Raw genomic sequence first — 20,314 nt, 5'->3', positions numbered from 1 at the left:
ATACATCCAGTAGAATCTTTCAACGGTTTTAACGTCATTAACGCTCAGTAAGAGCTGGTTAAAGTCTTCTCGCTGCTTGTAAAGATGGCTCTAATCAAATGTATTAAATTGTGGAGAGCAGCTGGTGTTTTCAGGTGTGTTTGAAACCTCTATTTCAATTTATGCTAGAACATCTGCGAAAATGTTAAGTTCATTAATTAGCACAGGATAACGTAGCATAACACTGTGGTGTAGCCATTTTGTTGTACACAAATACACAACGGTTTTTTGTGTACTATAGATAGATAGATAGATAGAAGTTTATAAGGTGAATTCATGCAACGTAAATCGACATTTTTGACATTTAGACTGAGACACTATCAGATTTACCTGAATCCTTTTTGCTTTGTTTTCGGTTTATTTAAGCAGTCGGGGTTATTTAAGTAGTAAAAAAAAAAAAAAAGGTCTAATAATTTAACTAACCGTTTACACCAAAATTAAGGTTTGTGGTGCGTTATAAAGATAAAAACAGCTCAACCTGTACTACATTTGATTTTAATCAACAGTTACCTGCAGTAGCTGAATCTTCCAGCAGATGGCAGCTGGTCACTGTTGAGAATGTAAGTCCCTAAACTCATCATCTTAATGAGGTTACATCATTAATTATCCTACAAACACATTCACACAGCAACTTATTTCCATTAATACGTGTCAATTACTTCTACATGTTTAGACAGATCATCTAATACTTAAATGAGCTTTTGTTTTAAAATTTCACACATGAAATGTTCCCATTACCTCACTGTTATCACTAAAATAGGAGCTCTCAGTGTATGAAACATTGCCCCTAAATAGTTTTGAATAAAAGTGGTCTAATTAAGTGGCTCGCAGCACCTATATCAACATGTAATTTTCCCTCTGTGATGATTTAACCACTGAATTTCCCATCAAATAATAGGAAAATACACCACATTAGGCTCACGCAGAGGGCTCGAATGTGCCGCCTTCATATCACGATCATGATAAATTGTGTATTAAATGTATTTTTGGAACTGGAAAGCGGTCGTGCCAGCATGTGCTGTTTCTTTTTCAGCCAGGCACAGATGTTAGGTGACTCCTCCAACATGTGACGCATAAACACAGAACAGTCCTATTTAAACACTCCTATGGTCGGCAGCCAGCCTCCAACAAAAACACATACGCGCTATGTTCATTGTGGCCAAAAACCCACTGTCACGGTGGAAGCCGGTGCCACACGATCTCGTGATGGAGGCCGGTGACACATTCGGACGCCCACAGGGTCTGACAACTGTTTACTGGGCCGTGCCAAGCGGGGTAATGCTGGGGTTCATGGGAAGGCACCTGTTCACGAGCAGCATGAGCCAGAACCTTGGCAGAGGAACGGCGTGCGCAGCGGGTTTGCCACTTTAGCTCCTCTATTCAAGCGCAGATCACTATATTAGATCGCTGCAAGAGCTCCATTCACATAGACCCGCCCACATGAGGTTATACAAGAGCGCTGATAACATAATAGATGGATATTACAAGTGTTACAATGGATATTACAAGATATTATAGATCTGCCTTCTTTGCCAGTAGTAGATTTGAGTGTGTTGTAGCATATATCTCATATTTACTGATTATTTCATGCTTGTAAAAGATAAATATAGGCCTTTATGAATCATATCCAACTATTATTAGACAATTGTAATGTAAAGGAAAATGATGCATAAGACATGTCATTTTGGAATACATAAATCAGAAATGTCAAATAATCTACTATACATTTTGTAGCCTATTCTAATTTATTAGATTTTTTAAAATACTGTGGTGGAATGATGGTAGTACCAATAATACCATAGTATTTTGAAATATGCAATAGAATTGAATTAATACTGTACTTAAATATCATAGTATTTATATCCCTTACAATCAACTACCCAAAAGTTCCTTGGTATTACTGTGTTTTTAGACATGTACCACGGTAGTACCGTGGTATTGTTGAAAGTGCCAAAAAACAGTACCTTGTACTGTAACCTTGTAGTATGTTATTTTATTTTATTTTATTTTTGTATTTTATTTTATTTACATTTTTTATGACAATGATAACTTGAGAATTTTATTTATTTATTTTTTAAGAAATTAATACTTTTATTCAACAAGGATGCATTAAGCTGATCAAAAGTGACAGTAAAGACATTAATAATACTAAATAAAATTCCAAATAAATGTTGTTCTTTTGAACTTTTTATTAAAGAATCCTGAAAAAAATGTATCTGTGTGACAACTGTTTTCAGCATTGATAAAAATAATTTAAAAAAAGCATCAGCATAATAGATATGATTTCTGAAGGATCATGTGACACTGAAGACTGGAGTAATGATGCTGAAAATTCTGCTTTGTATCACAAGAATAAATTACATTTTAAAATATATTAACATAGAAAATAGTTATTTTAAATTTGAATAATATTTCACAATATTACTATTTTTACTGTATTATTGATCAAATAAATGCAACCTTTGTGAGCAGAAGAGTCTTCAAAAACATTTAAAAATCTTACCGACCCCAAACCTTTGAACAGAACTGTATATGTCAACCATAGTATTACCATAGTACTCATCCAAAAAGTGCCTTACATACCTTTCATAAACATTTCAGGTAAAATATATAAGAAACTTTTTCATTTTTAATATATCTTTTCCCTGTCTGCAGATATGTACATCAGTTCGCAGTGTCATAAACCCCGGAGATCTGTGTGGGAAGACAAGCAACAATATGTAGAGGACTGAAAATAATTCAGTTCGTCCTATTACAACAGATAAAAAGCTGTTTAGCTGAATTAAATATAGGTTATGGGGCTGTGGGAGCGGATTTCAGTTCATCTGTGGTCAGTTAAATAAGAGCAATCTTGAGTAAATAGCACAGGGAATTATGAGAGAAAGGCGAGAGGACAGGAACTTCAACACAGACGCCCAGCTGGCTTCTGAGAGATCTGTGTGTGTGTGTGTGTTTATATGAATGCTTGTATGTATGACTGCCTGTGATCCTGTGTGTGTGTGTGTGTGTGTGCCCACTATTGGCTGCTCAGTAGGATGATTAAAGCACACTTGCCCGTGCTCTGGGGGTTGTTGCCAGGGCTCTGAAGGAGAACACGAGCTGATTGGTTCCCTCAAATGACTGAGGATTCCAAACTAGTCACATTAACTCAGCAAGAAACCCGACCTGAGAGAGCATCTTAGTCAACAACTCTTACAAAAATCCATAAAAATCAATTCCACGCTTCACGTTAATTGATTTCTTTGAAGGTTGCCTTTCATTTCCAAAGAGACCGTCAAGGCCAAAGTGGCATCGTTTCGGAGACGATGCTTCGTCTCGGCGACTAGACGGAAGCTGCATTAAAATGCGCGCTGTGTTTTGCAGAGGTATAAAACTCAGAGACGGAGGGTGATTTTAAGATTGGGATGAGCCGAGATTGAGAGAGAACTTCGGAGGCTTTAGGGATGATGGAAGGTCAAAGATACTGGCGTTCTGGATTAATATTTTCACTGCAAATTTTCTTCTCTGTCACCCTTTATTCTAATATCACTGATAACCTCTTTACAACACCTCTCGGAAAAAAACACGATTGCTCAAACAAAGCAGCAATTACTGCCAGTCACGATTTCATGCATCTCTCGTCTGTTTTATTATGCACTAAGGCTTCAAAAGTATCCCATCGTCAGCCTTTTACAGCTGTAGTAAATATGTTGGCGTTATTTATTGACCGCCTGAGTTTTTCCATCAGGCCTGGATGTTGCTTTTGTGCTTGTGAAGCACGGTTGAAAGTGAAAAGAGACAAAACTGCTCCTGAAATTCAAAATATGAGGGATTTTTTTTCTTATAATATATATTTTTTCTTTTATATCTTATGTCCATTTTGTCAATTTAAATTAGACAGAAATATTCACTTTTTCTTTTAAAAATAATCAAAATCACTGATGATGACTTATTTTTATTTTGACCAATAAAATGCTTCAAAGAATGAATTATAAATTACTCACTACTGCCTAAATGTTTGGGGTCTGTACGATTTTTAATCTTTTTATTTTATATATATTATTATTATTATTTTTAAGAAATTAAACTTTTATTTAGCAATGAGCCATTAAATTGATCAAAAGTGACAGTACAAATTAACTTACTGTTTTCTATTTTAATATATTTTAAATGTTAAAATGTAATTTCAAATATATTAAAATAAATTTTTTTAAACATTTTTAAGATTTTTAATGATAAAGTTTAATCAAATCAATTCTCTCTCTCTCTCTCTCTCTCTATATATATATACAAAAATCTGTTTTGCTTAAAGATATTTTAAATGTTTTAATATTTAAATTAAATTAAAACATATTTTATAATGATTAATACATTTAATTTAACACTTAACGTTTTTTTTTTTTTTTTAATTGAACAAATTACACAAAATTCATATAGTTAAACATATTTCAAATTAGCAATGTATTTGTTATTAATTTTGATTCTGTAAATCAAATCACACACAAAACAGACTGCACTAATGAACTTTCTAGAGTTAATAAACTCAAAAGGACTTCCTCAAAATGACTTCCTTACCTGTAATTGCCATAGTGAAATTACAATTTCTCATATTAATATTTTATACTCATCACATATTTTTAGGGAAAAAAAGGCCATCACAAAGGTGTAAATACGTCAAAAAAAAAAACAAAATCAAATGCCTTTATAATCACCTCTCAGAATCGAATCCAAGTGTTGGCCGTTTTATTTTCTCTCAGCGGAAATGTTGTGTTGAAACGGGTTGCTTTGAAGGGCTGCAGGCATTTAGCGTGTCCTTAGTAGCACTCTGTACGCTTCACTGCAACTATTGCATGTTTTCCTCTCTCGGCATGTCTGTATCTTGCTCTTTCCTTTTCCCTCTCTTTCCCCATCTCACTTCCTTTCCATGTACCGTTTCACAAACAACCTTTTCAACTTGATTATTCCATCCGTGGAAATGCCACGCCAATTGTGAGCTGTGATATTAGTAATAAAAACCAGTGCAACGACCAGCAGTTACACCTGCGCAAGACAACGGCCGTGTCAGGCAAACCTGCGTTTCTTCACACTTGATGGACAAGCAACAAATGAAAATCTAATAGATAATGCAAAAGGCTGGCACCGAAAACATAAAAATGGTAATCACATTTCAGTCGAATCCTGCCAGGCCATGCATATCAAATCAGCCCCACCTGTGTAGAACATCCAATCTAATGCTAATCTACCCTTTTCTGCCTTTTTTCCTCTCATTTGTTGGTTTGCATGCAAGTTGCATGAATATTTGTGTGACAGACTACACCTTATATATGCATCCATGTGTTTGCATACATTTGTGAGCGTGATAGCAGCATATATTGATGATATTATTTCATTAAAAGACCTTTCTTGTGAGTGACGAGAAGCTCATTATCATCTAATAGCTTCTGGGAATAGCATCAGGGAGTCTAATTTGAGCTCTTTCATGATCAGGCAGAAAAATCCTCCACTGGTCCAAGTATTACGTAAATAGAAATGCACAAAAATATAACTGCCTACAGTATGGCATTCTGCACTAAGGTGGTGTAAATAAAATACACAAAACTATAATATAATATTATATAATATAATAAAAACTAAATAAATAAAAAGGCCTACAATATGGAATTCTGCACTAAGGCGGTGCAAAAAAAGCACAAATGTACCAAATAAATAAATAGCACAAAGTTATAAAAGCCTACAATATGGTATTCAGCATTAAGGTAGCACAAAAAACACTATTCCACTATGATATAATATAATATAATATAATATAATATAATATAATATAGTTTATAAATAAATAAATAACACAAAAATATAAGACCTATAATATGGTATTCTGCATTGAGGTAGCACAATAAAACACAATATTTCAATAAAATAAAACAAATAAATAATAAAAAATATAAGACCTACAATATGGTATTCTGCATTAAGTTAGAACAAAAAAAAAAAAAAAAACACAATATTGTAATACATACATAGCACACAAAAAAAAACCTATATATATATATATATTAAAAGACCTATGGTACTCTGCATTAAGGTGGTGAAAAAACACTATATTCCAATATACCCTGACTTTTCACCTAACACAGACAAACGGGATACAGACGGCTGAGAATAATTCAGTGACATTGTGCATCTAATTTATCTGCTGTCCCTCCTGAGCAGAACATCATACCCCATAGACAATATCTTGTGACTCAGGCATAAATCACAACGCATAATCTCATTATGGAAATCAGGCTGAAGAGAAAAATCTTCCGCATTGCCAAATACCGTCACAGCATCCAGATGTTATATCTACACAACTGATATATGAGCACCAGAATATTCCCAAATTAAATGGAGGTGTTACAAATTCATCGTTAACACTACTGCTAACCAAATCTGGCCTGAAAATATTAGTATATTTCCATTTTTAACCTGTTGAATAGCATTTATTACAACGGCTGTGTTCCAAAACCTAGCGAGTGCCCTCGTTTTCTACATAGACAGCTCACTAGGTTTTGTAACACAGTTTATATTTACATTATTATATGTTTCTTTGGTCAAGGTTGAGGCAGGGAAATAAATTCACCAATACATAAACACACACTTAATATTGAAATCAGCGCTTTTCACATAGTGCTCTATGAAAAATATTCCTAAGCATTCTTTTAAAATTCCTGTAAGGTAAACAGTTTCCATGCAACTCTTATTGTATTTGATCCTTATGCATTAAACAAGCAGAGATTTTATTACAGCAGTCTGTCAAAGTGCTATTCACAGCAATACCTGATATTCTAGTTACTTCATTCCATTGCACTGGGCTCCTTTATCTATTAACCTTTGACCTCAAGGTCTCAAACCAGTCTTCAGATGTCCCATTATTGATGTCTTCTGATTGGCCTTTTGGTTCGGGACGACCCCACGCACCTTAATTCACTGGCCGAGCTCTCTTGCCCTTTAAAAACTGCAAAATCATTTGTTTCTCACTCTGTGATTTAATGTTATTGCATGGCAGGACTTTTGGGAGGCAATTTAGAGATGAAATGAGCGCGGACGGCAGGATGGTTCAAGGGTGTAACTCATCCGCCACCCCGCAGGACGACAAAGATGTTGGAGGGGATGATTTAAATTACAAGGGGACATTACTGTTTGCTAAAACCCTGGGAACGGTTATCTACAGCCCAAATAAATACTATGATCTGAAACACAATACGTTGGGGGGAAATGGACAAGTAGGCAAATCGATAGTCCTGAGAAGCCATTTAAAGCTGGATAATGTGTCATAGCTGTGGATATAACTCACAGAGCGGGGATGATATGAGCGGATGGACCATTATGAGGGCTTTAAGGGGTTAATGTATTACTAAATCCAGGTCATTTCCTGTGCGCACAGGCTCCACAGGAGGGTTTAATACTGTAACGCTCCAGATCCTCTATGAAACGGCACTCAAAACTGGATATTTCTTAAAGCTCGCTGCTCTTTAAACGCTCCTTGTGGACACTGAAGCCTTTCGTGCATGCACAGGTCATGGCTTTGAAATCAGAGAGATTCGGAATGAATGAACGAGACAATGGTTGTTGCAGGGGAAGGGAAAATAAGAGAAGCAAATGGTTTTAAGAGGTGGAGTGGGTGGATTGAATCAGCAAACTGAATACAGAGCTGATCATTCATCTTCCTGAGGCGCACGCAAAAACACGAACCCTGCAGAGTGACGACGTTCCTAATGGAGTTTCACGTTGTTGTTTACGGGCTAAAAACATGTTCATGACCCACGTCTGAGGCTCTCTTGTGAATCTTTCTGGACTGTTTATATGCGAAACTCGGAAGGCTTCAGGCAACTATAAGTATTTTTAATCGTTGACTAAAATGTTTTGGACAAACAAGTAGCCCCACCTCCAAATCATGATTTTGGTTGAACTTCCAAATAACTGTTAATGCATTAATGTCATAGTCAATTGTTGTTCTGTCATTGTCAATTTTTACTCTTACAAATCCCATTTATATTTATTTATTCATTATTTATTTTATTTTTATTATTTTAATACTATTACTATAATATTATTAATAATATTACATTTATTTATTTATTTATTTCATCAGCAGGTTAGAAAAATGTTATAATAATATAAAATTGTACATATTAATTTAGAAAAATAACAATACAAACATTTCACATATAAAAGCCTGAATAGATACTGTAAATACATAAGTGATTTTTTAAACAAAGAAGGAAAAATGGAATAATAAAATATAAATTTCAAAATATAATACATAATATAAAAATATTAAATAATAAATTAAAAATAAATAAAAGGGAAAAATAAAATAATAAATTAAAAATATTTAGTATTAAAATAAAATAATAAATAAATAAAGAAAAATAAATGAATTAAGACATTTTAATAATAATAATAATATATATATTTTAAATTCTTTTAATACATTTTATGCATATAAAATTAAAAATGTCTGACATTTGGCTTTTTTTCAAACCATTACCAATATTCCATCTGTATATTGATGCAGAAAGCAGTTCATTTCATCATCAATACCATCTCATCTAATAAAAAACAGCAGTCAGCGTATTAAAATTGAGTTTCGTTCTCATCCATTGAAGTGAGCGAAACCCATCGATTGCCTTTGCTTGCAGTTCTCCACGTTTGCGACGTGATTGCGTGTTCCTGGGTGACCCCATGTGCACACGGGGCCCGTCGACACACACACACACTTAACCTTGGAGCTTGCGCTCAATCGTCTAATGAATAATTTCAGTGCGACAGACGATCCCTGGGCATGGAGAACACGAGATAACAATCTTGGTTAAAGGTCACTCAGCAAATTGATGAAGTCATCTTAACTAGTTTTGCGGTATCTTATAGGGCTCTGGCCCTCAGCCAGAACATCACTGGGCCAGAATCTGCTCCATAGGACCGTTGCGCACCGCAACACTGTTATATACAGAGCGGTTATAATGGGCTGGCTGAGTGGTTCCAATGAGAGAGGAAACAGACGATTGGCCGTCCCAGGAAATGTTTAAGGCCACAGAGCCGCACTCACTTAGCGGTATCACAAAGCACTCCAACTGCGGCTCTGCTCGGTGTAATTGACTCAATGAGTCCATTGAGCTGTGGTATCGGGACGAGAGCGAGCTGAAGTGGGGGGAGAGGGTGGTTATTAGAAATGACACCCAGTGGAGCCATTTGGGTGCTGCTGTAAAACCACAGTGAAGGTCAAGTGCGCTGGCGCTCCAGAGACGCCCGTGTCCTACACTTCATGGTCATAACTGAGTGTTCAATACACCAAAAACTCAGCCTAACAGGAAATGGACTGCATTAGTCATTTCATTATTGTAGCTTACATTTAGTTCCGTAAAACATCGACATCTAAAACTTGCTTCCTTATCTAGGTGTCTATTTTACAAATACTGTTGGCAAAAATTGCTTTTGCATCTTTTTTGCAAGTATAGTTTTGCATAAAACTGTCTGCTAAATACATAAATGTCAACGTATATCTACATAGAGAAGATGTCCTGACTCATCACCAAGAGTTTATGCAAGCCTTGGAGTCAAAAATAAAATACACTTAAAAAGGCACAATTGTGAGAAATAAAATACCAATTCACGATACATGTTACACTCCTTGCAGTAATATAATATAAATATAAATAATATTTAAGTAATTATATTATAAAGTATTTTAATTTTATTTATTTAAATAACATTTATTTAAAATATGGCTAAATCTATAAAACAGACATATATCCATCCATCCATAAAAGTAAAATAAATAAACAATAATACAAATAAATAAATATATATAAAAAAATAGATTAAAAAAAATTAGAAGGTGTGGCATATTTATTGTCTTATTTATTTATTGGCTGAATTTCTGTCATTCAACACTATGTTTATACTAAACTGCAATTAACATTAATGCATTATTTAAATAACATTTATTTCAAATATAAACTTAGCTATAAGTATAAAATTACTTCAAATAATGGCAAAAGCAAATGTAGTTGCTTTGCAATTAAACTCTGTCTAAAAATAAATAAAACTAATGTTTTAAAAATCTGCTTTCTAAGTTCTAATAACAATTAATTATTTAATTCACATTTATTCCTGAATTTGTAATGTGTACATTACTCAATTAATTTGTTTAAATTTGTTGGACAATTTAAATGGCTAAATCTATAAAACAGACATATTAATCCATCCATCCCTCCATTCATTAAATAAATAAATAAAGAGGTACTCAAGACAACTATTTCATTAATAAATAGGCAAATAACATTTTTTTACTCTCCAAACTCCCAATTTATTTAAATGCCACTCACAGACTGCCTGCTACAACTTACAAATTTAGTCTTGCAAGAAATCTAATCAGGCCCTACATGTATAGGGTTCTGCATGTATGTCATGTCACAGAAATATTAAACAGCATAAGCCTCCTATTTTGCTTAACACAATTTGCTCTGCGAAAATTACATGTGGAACTAAAGAGGAGCTGTGGAAGGAGCTTCAAGTATGAGAGCGTCCCAGACAAGTTGCCTTGCAGCAGAGGAAAAAAAAGCTCATTAGATTTAGCGGCACACAACGTGAACAGCTGGTACGTGCTAGTAGCCTTTTTTAATTAAAGTAATTTCGGTGTTCCTGCGAAGTCCTTATGTGTGCTTCCACAGCTCTGTCGTTCTGCTTTATAAATGCAGAGTCAGGGCTCAAGGCACATTAGTCCTTGATGGCTGAATCAAATCCTGGCACTTGAAAAATCACAAAAAAGCCCTCTCCATAACTTTACATGATTAGAGCAGATCTGTGCCATTTAGCAGGTGAATGAGTTTTAGACAACTTTGCGGAGAACTCACGAGGGTCAATCAGTCTCTGATATGCTAAGGACTCCTCCAATCACATGAATGGGGCTGCAGCAAATCGCTACAGCTGATTGGATCACACACTTGGAATCGTGGATTACGACTGTGAAGATAGCAAACTTCAATTCCCAAACGTGACAATTATCCTCCTTTGGAAAATATAAAGATGGCCACCCACATCCATATAAAGGAGTGGGTAGTGTAAATGTGTGAAAGTATTAAGCATCATCTACTCCCACCCATTGAAAAAAAGTAAAAAAAAAAAAAAAAACATGGAGTGCACACATTTTAATTTCAGTTTGCGGTCTGACTTGACTCAGATGAGATGAAATTGGCGTTTGCTTTGAACTAGTGGCAAGAAAATACATCTTTCTACAAGCAATAGCATACTACGTTTACTGTAGTCCAATTCATAAACGATTGTTATGAACTGTTCTTTTTAGTAAATCAAAACCATACAGCACAACCAGTGTGGTATGATTCATTAACAAATGCCTTTAATGATGAAATGCTTCTTTTTAGTGAATCAAAACCATGCAGCACAAACAGTTTTGTACGATTCACAAACGACTCTTATGAACTTGTTCATTTTAGTGAATCAACTCTGTACAATACAACCAATCTTGTTTGATTTAAAAACAAACAACTCTTTTGATTCTTTTCTTTTTAGCGAATCAAAACCATGCAGTGCACCCAGTGTAGTATAATTCATGAACGAATGACTTTTATGAATTGTTTTTTCTTATAAATCCTGTCGCTTAAGTGAATCATCACAAATGTATTTGAAAAAATTAACTCACTGAATTTCTCACTTTAATTCTGTTTTTATTTACTCGCTCATAGTGATTATAATTTTATAGTAATTTCACACAGTTACAATAGGTTTTACAAAGAAAGAATTTTAAACAAACTTTAGGTTTTGGTTGAATTTTAAATCTATTAAATGAATACCACCTGCTTAGTTTAGGTCATGTTATTCATTTATTTGTTTTAAATAATATTTTTGCACTGTACCAAGTAAGAAGATTCCTATCAGCAATAGCTTTCATGTAAGCAAAATGGACATTGTAAATAAACTATATCCAAATTAATCAGAATAGAATCAAATTGAATTGGGAAATGTCTATTAATACCAGTCTTTAGTCGATTCTCACGCTAGTAATAATTCTAACCAAAATGACGAGGTGAATAGAGACCAGCAGGGGAGGAGGGTGGAATTGATCTTGGGTTTGGACTAAGCAACTAAATCCAAAGTGAAGCAGTCGAAATAACAGATATTAAATCCTCTCACTCATATTCAAATGTCATGTTGCTCTTACTGCAAAGAGCAGTCAGGATCTCTTCTATGCAGTGAAGTACTTTATCTGTTAACAGCCGCAAATAAACCATCACATCGCGGGATGGAAAGCATGAAAGTGTTCATTATTCCTCCAATAAATGAAGAGAGGGCTTCACAGCACTGTGACATATCTGGCAGTGTTACAGCACTGTTGATTAGAGTGAAAAGCCTTGGATGCGGATTTCGTGCGTGTGTTTAATTTATCACGACAGAGCTACTATAAATTTTGCGCTTTTAACAGAGAGAAATGCACCAATGCAGTCTATTCAGAGAGCCGTTCATCATGCTGTCGTGAACCTCTATTAGGAGGAGTGCAACGTTTCTGAACATATAAATCAATTCTATAATATCACCCCAGCATGCTCGACGACCACGGCTCCGGGCCTTTTCTCAGCCCTGCGTAAACCCGGGATCCCAGTTGGACGGCTCATTTTCGAGTCTCACCAAAGGATGAATGAAATGCAATTTCAAGCAGGGCATAAATATCATTACCAGGTCAGACAGAAAGTAACTATGTGGGATTGCCTCTGACCATAATGTAACTTACACAAGACGATGTCTCGTACACTTGCTAGCCGTTCTGGAATTGGTGCGATGCTTGGCTTGCAGGTCTAGGTGACTGTGTCTTACTAAATCTTTTGAGGGCCAATGGCAAGGACGGGAACTTACAGTGGCAAGTGTTCCTACTGTATTGATAAAAAGAGATGTTGGTTCTAATGAAAAACTTAGTGAACTGCTGAACTTACATAGACTTCATTACAGCTGAAAGGGAATCTGATTTAAAAATAGGAAAAGAATAGGACTGCATTGTTACTAAGCTAATCATAAACGGTGCAGTATACACAGATATTGTGTGAAATAGTACATTTTAACTAAATACAGTCATGGCCAAAAATATCGGCACCCTTGCAATTCTGTCAGAAAATGCAACCCTTCTCTCAGAAAATTGTTGCAGTTGCAAATGATTTGGTACTCACATGTTTATTTATTTTTTTGTTTGCATTGGAACAACACAAAAAAACTGAAGAAAAGTCAAATCTGATACAATTCCACACAGAACCCAAAAAATGCACTGGACAAAATTATTGGCACCCTTGACTTAATATTTGGTTGCACCCCCTTTGGAAAAAATAACTGAAATGAATCGCTTTCTGTAACCATGAATGAGTTTCTTACACCTCTCTACTGGAATTTTGGACCACTCTTCTTTTGCAAACTGCTCCAGGTCATTCAGATTTGAAGGATGCCTTCTCCCAGCTGCTGTTTTGAGATCTTTTCACAGGTGTTCTATGGGATTCAGATCTGGACTCATTGCTGGCCATTTCAGAACTCTCCAGCGCTTTGTTTGTAACCATTTCTGAGTGCTTTTTGAAGTGTGTTTCGGGTCATTGTCCTGCTGGAAGACCCATGACCTCTGGTGGAGACGCAGCTTTCTGACACTGGCCACTACGTTGCGCCCCAAAATTCTTCGGTAATCATCAGATTTTATGATACCGTTCACACAGTCAAGGCATCCAGTGCCAGAAGCAGCAAAGCAACCCCAAAACATGTTTGAACCTCCACCATGTGTGACTGTAGGGACGGTGTTCTTTTCTTTGAAGGCCTCATTTCTTTTTCTGTAAACAGTGCCATGATGTCCTTTACCAAAAAGCTCTACTTTTGTCTCATCTGTCCACAGTACGTTCTCCCAGAAGGATTGTGGTTTTGTCACATAAGTTTTGGCAAATTCCAGTCTTGCTTTTTTATGCCTTTGTGTCAGCAGTGGTGTCCTCCTACCATAGCGTCCCTTTTCATTCAGATGGCGGATGTTTTTTGAGCAGCAAATCACTGGAGTAAGGATGCTGAAAATTCAGCTTTTGCATTACAGAAATAAATTACATTTTAAAATATATTACAACAGAAAAGAGTTATTTTACGTTGTTGTAATATTTTACAATATTACTGTTTTTACTGTATTTTTAATCAAATAAATTCAGCCTTATTTAGCATAAGAGGCTTCTTATAAAAACATTTTAAAAAATACAGGCCTCAAACTATAGTGTATTTTAAATAAAGATAGACCACACTTTTCAAATGATTTAAAAAAATATATTTTAATTAATTTAATTAAAAATAATAAGAGGACTACAACAACAGATAAACTGTTTAAAATAAGATAATAGAATAAGTATTTGAAATATACTTTCTGGTTGTCAAACTGTCATAACTTTTCATTGAAAGTTCATTTTAGGTGTGTTCAAATACTCTTTGGGGCAAGTAAAACCTCAGACATACTGTATGTGTCCTGCAAGCCTGATTCCTGACATTAATCATGAATGACATGTTTTTGTGTAGCTTACCTCAGTTTTTTAAAGCTAATTCCGAAACAAATCTGTTTTATGCACCCTCAACATTGAGGGCTCAGCGTTATTGATTAGATGGAATTAAGCCGGATAATGGTAGATTAATATCTAAACACCAACATTCATAAGGGTAATGTTAATTTTAGTAAAATGCAAATTGAAATGACAGGATTGTTTATCCGAAGGCGTCTGGGAAATGGTAATGCAGAAAACTGCTTGTCCAGAAAGCAGTGAGCAGTCACTCTAAATGTAATTACAGCATTTACTGCTTTCTCATCCATCTGAGAAGAGCTCTTATTAGAGCACTGAGCTCAAGTTACTCAGCCGTCGAATAGTCTGTAATGCTTTGGAACACATGCCTGTGATGCTAATACAAGCAAATATTACACTTGTTGGGAGTGGTCTACATAGATGTTTACTAAACGTGGCCATAACAGCATTATTTACTTTATTTATAAAGCTTTTTGAACATGTCAAAAGATGGTTTGAGCTCACTTTGGGCTTATTTTTCAGCAATTTTGTCTGCCAAGTCATAAACACACAATCTGTATGCTCTGGACATCTAGCATTTTGTTGGCAAGGGAAGTCAGGATTGATTATTTGCGTCTGTTACAGCTGAACACACACCTTGAAGGGGCATTTGATGAGAATTTTGCATAGTTCACTCGATATATTAAATCATGTCCATTGCTTGAGGCTATCCTAGACCCAGTATATTAATGAATGTGAAAGAAAAATAGCTGATATTTTTGCATCAGATCATATTCTGTACTCACTCAGTTTCTGATTTGCTAAAGTATTAAACTTCAGCACATAATTCATAACCCCCCAACAGGAAACGAGGGGGAAAAATCTTGTATCGTTGCCACAATTTAAGAACTCGTTTCCATGACTTAATAATTTGTGGCCATGATTGACCAATTTGTTTTCTTGATTTAGTAAATCGTGGCCATGTTGTACTACTTTGTTATCTTATTTTGATTTAACTAACACAAGAGAATAAATTAGTAAATTGTGGACACAATTTAAAATAAAACTAGAGAACAAATTAGCAAATCATGGCCACGATTTACAGCTAAAATTTAACAAATTAGTAAATCGTGGCCACAATTTAAAATAAAACTAGAGAACGAATTAGTAAATCGTGGCCACGAATTACAGCAACAAATGAATGAATTAGTAAATTGTGGTTATGATTTACAGCAACAAGTGAATGAATTAATAAATCATGGCCACAATTTAAATAAAACTAGTGAACAAATTAGTAAATCGTGGCCACGATTTACAACAAGGGAGTTAATTAGTAAATCAAGGCCACAAATAAACATGTTGTGGAAATGAATTCTTAATTTGTATTTTGTTCCGCATGTATGGGGCTCCGTAGAATAATGTGACCCTGGACCACAAAACCAGTCATAAGTGTCAATTTTTCAAAATTGAGATTTCTACATCATCTGAAAGCTGAATAAATAAGCTTTCCATTGATGTGGTTTGTTAGGATCGGACAATATTTGACGGAGATACAACTATTTGAAAATCTGGAATCTGAGGTTGCAAAAAAAATCAAAATACTGAGAAAATCACCTTTAAAGTTGTCCAAATGAAGTTCTTAGCAATGCATATTACTGATCACAAATTAAGTTTTGATATGTTTACGGTAAGAAATTCACTAAATATCTTCATGGAACATGATCTTTACTTAATATCCTAATGATTTTTGGCATAAAATAAAAATGGATAATTTTGACCCATACAATGTATTTTTGGCTATTGCTACAAATATACCCCAGCGACTTAAGACTGGTTTTGTGGTCCAGGGTCACATATTAAATTTGTGCTATTACTTTTTTGACAATATGAATAACAATTTTACCTGCCGAACTTAAAACAAAGGAGACATCTAGAAACCAGAAGTGCACTATTTTGACATTGTCCAGGATGTAAGCACCTAGCAACCACCCAGAACACCCTAGCAACCGCATAGAAACAAGCTATAAAACATTCTGAATACCTTAGCAAACACTTAGCAGCTACCTGACAACCATGCACAGCACCTTAACATCATGTTGTCGAGTTTTCCACAGACAAGCTCCACTTACAATTTTTCCTATATTCTACTATTCTATCTGAAAATAGCTGTGAAAAAGAGAGGAGAAAATGTTGACAAATTTCAAAGTGCGATATCCAATACTCAATTTAACTGAATGAATAGGCATTTACAAAGCCTGCAATGAAATTATTGATTTGTGACTGTTCTATGCAGGCTACTCACCTACCCAATTTCCAAGGCCACGAAAACACTTGAAGAAACTTAAATTGTATTTCACAGCTTTACAGAGATGTAACTGATCTTCACTAGTCATACAGACGTGAAAAGGCTGTTATTTTCACCCGAATCTGGGACTGAGCTTCATTCAGTGATAAAGAATTTCTTTCAACTTATTTTATGATAAAAAATAAGATTTGTCTTCAAATTCATAGCTGCTTAATCTAAATGAGTTTCTAAGATGGGCTATTTAACTAAAGCTCGTCAAAGACTAGTTCTACTGATATTTTTAACACTGTCAAAGAGATAACTTAATGAAAGAGAGAGGGACAGAGAGGCTTTTTAAAGCACCAAGCCTTTTATGCTCCCTCTTATGACCACACGAGACTCACAGAGCACATGAAATTCATCTCAATCGATTCCACTTATAAAGCAGAGACAAGGGTGCGATCTCACCATCTGTCTTGTGAGGACATTTCCGATACCTGAAGACCTATGGCGGTTCATATACATGTTTTGAATCAACCGTAGATTTACACAAACTTCCAGATAAATCATTTATACAACCTTGCTGAAATTTATTCTGCATGTAATTCATGAACAAGTACCAATATATGTTTTGAACTAAATCTATACTATAAAACGTATAGTATGTATGTAGTATGTATACAGTATATATATATATATATATATATATATATATTAATCTTTAGGCTAATCTATAAGCAATTTGTTAATTACTTAATAACTCAAATAATCATTTAGTAGCCATGTAATAACTGGAATAATGTAGCCAACTAATCATTTTTGCAGTGATACAAGATCAGTTTGTTGTATATTTGAATTTATATTAATATAAAAGCATCTAATATAAAATAATATTTGTTGACATTCACGAGCAAGGACCACACCACAACCAAATATGTAATTGAATAGTTTTTTGTTCAGAATGTTAGGGATGAGTTGGAAGAGGATGAAAAAGTAGATGGGATAGGATGATGGTCAGGTTGATCTGGGCGTCTTGGATTGATGGCCCAGAGAGACTCACGATTGGGGTATCATCTCGTTTGTATAGTTAGGCCAGACGATATATGAAGGATTCAGGAAGTGAGGTGATTGGTAGATGCGTGGCCTTGCTCCCGAACCTCAGTTAACTAGTTAACTCCCTTTATTTAATGTTATTATGTAAACCATTATCTTTAACACCATTTTGGACAATTGCAGTGGGTTTTTCTTAATATGCTCTACCAATGGGAACAAAATGGCTATGGCTGTCATTATTTTAGAGTTCCAGAACTGACATTTTATGGTAGTTATTAACCCTTCCTAAGAGGGGGAGCACTTCTGCTTATGCAGATTATATACTCTGCTAATAATGCCGTATTGTGTGGTACAGCTTTCACCTCCAGTGTCCAGGTCAGTCATCATTAAGCTCACTAGCAGTAGATTCAGGACTGGCACCTTACTGCATCACACAGAGGATGAGCTATTCTGAAGGGAACAGCGCATATCATTGTGCATGTATCTGTAGTTTCAAAATCATGCACCAACACACACACTAAAGTCAGGCACAGTCACTGTCAGCTGCCTCTAAATTAGGCTATTCCGTTCCACTGCCCAATTGCCCAACAGCTAAGAAAAACCGAGAAAGAGAAAGAGGAGGTTCTTGGTTAAAAAAATAAAACACATGCATTAAAATGAAACAGTCCTCAAAGTATTTCTTATAGTAGGGATGACAGTTTTGACTATTTGCATTATGTCTGGTCCACTTTACGACTTTTGAACAAGAATTGTCAGTCTAGACTTGTAGAAACCATCTGATTGTCTGTACAGCAACCAACCATACTTCATTTTCTCTCTTCAGTACAGTGCAAGTAAATCTGAATCAAATAATACCACAGTACTGCACAATTACAAAGCAGCAAGACATGGACAAGCAGAAAATGTATGGTTTTGGCTACAAATTAAACAATGACATTTTTTTTTACTAATTTGTACTGACTGTATCACATATTATTAAGAACCAGTATATACTTTAAACATAAAATAAATCATTTTAAATAACACAAACCTTGTATACTTTGGCAAACCCAGCAATTTCCTTCGAGCATTCATTTTCACAGTCTGGTATCTTGCAAACACAAATTTATCCTCGTCTAAAATCCACACAACAAAAAGATTATGAGATGCACATTATTGCCATTTAACTTCAATTAAAAACATGCTACCAGGTGATTCAATAAAGAGTCTCTCTCATTTGCAGTCTCACACTCCTGTTGGCATTGAATTAAATGACTATATTCAATCCAAAGCATCTGTGGGGAGAGTCTATTTTAGACACAGTCCACCGAGTGAGTTTCTATCTGCCATCGCTCTGTCTCTCTGCCTTGCTTTGCTAATGACAGGTGAGCTAATTACCCTTCCAAGGTTATTTGGCTACATCAATGCTTTTAATTCAAGCTATTGACCTGCAGCTGTTCAGATAAATAATTTTAAATCACAATTGAAATCAATCCATATCTATGAGCGTTGAGACCATATACACTATAGGGGATTACACTATGGGTAAACATTTTTTTTTCCAGCAGATGAACAATTAAAACAATAGCAGCTGATCAGTAACAACCCGACTTTTAAGCAGCAAATGGGATAACTGCAGTGCACTTATAATAAACAATGTTATTCCGTGCTAATATAATTAACGTTAGTTATTTTCTTGATGTCAGTAGGGGCTTTCACACAAGGGGAACGTTTTCATAGTTCCAAGAACTATTAGCAGAAGTACCCACTTTTTGGTGTGTTCGCACCGCAGGAACTAGGAACGGTTTTAGTTCTAGGAACTCCATTTAGGGTAACTAAATTAGCTCCTACTTCAGAGTAGGGTCTAAAACAGTTCTATAGGAACTACCAGTGATGTAAGTGTACACTGATTACACGCATACAAAACACTGGCTACCTGGCATTTTTAAAAAGCCATGTTAAAATATTTACCCCACGAACATGGAAAACAGTGTTGTGTTCTTTTCTCAGCCTCGATGATCTGTAACACTGAAAGTTGTCATAGGAGATTTAGTCAGATTTTCATGCCCTTTCAATCGCGTAAATCGCGTTTACATTCCATCTCCATTATCACAAAACCCATGACACACAACGGAAACAGCTACAATCATGGCGTCCTCTTATTCACCTGTTGTTGACGTCCATAAATGCCGTGAATAAAGACGTCACTGTCAGCCGCTTCAGGGTTTCTGCTGCCGGTGCGAATGCAACTAGGAAAACAACCTGAGGGAGAAATTGGTTCCCTAGGAACCACCAAGATGGCTAGCTACTAAAACTAAGTCCTTAGAACTGCATGGTGTGAAAGCCCTAGTGCCCCTCTTGAGATCAGAGGAGTGAGGTTTATCTGCACAGCACTTACTAGCTGGCCTCCATTACACTCAACCCCCTA

General features: G+C 35.3%; 1 long non-coding RNA gene across 1 annotated transcript in view; it reads left to right on the top strand.

The window, feature by feature from the left end:
• Window positions 1-20,314, top strand: part of LOC131539316 (uncharacterized) — a 54,017-nt gene continuing 33,703 nt past the window's right edge. The window contains exons 1-2 of the long non-coding RNA XR_009270826.1: window positions 1-134; window positions 546-599. This is a non-coding gene — a long non-coding RNA (uncharacterized LOC131539316). The remainder of the gene's footprint in view (window positions 135-545; window positions 600-20,314) is intronic.

The sequence above is a fragment of the Onychostoma macrolepis genome, chromosome 04 (assembly GCF_012432095.1).
Source record: "Onychostoma macrolepis isolate SWU-2019 chromosome 04, ASM1243209v1, whole genome shotgun sequence".
Classification (NCBI taxonomy): domain Eukaryota; kingdom Metazoa; phylum Chordata; class Actinopteri; order Cypriniformes; family Cyprinidae; genus Onychostoma; species Onychostoma macrolepis.
This window is presented reverse-complemented; position numbering and strand designations above follow the sequence as displayed.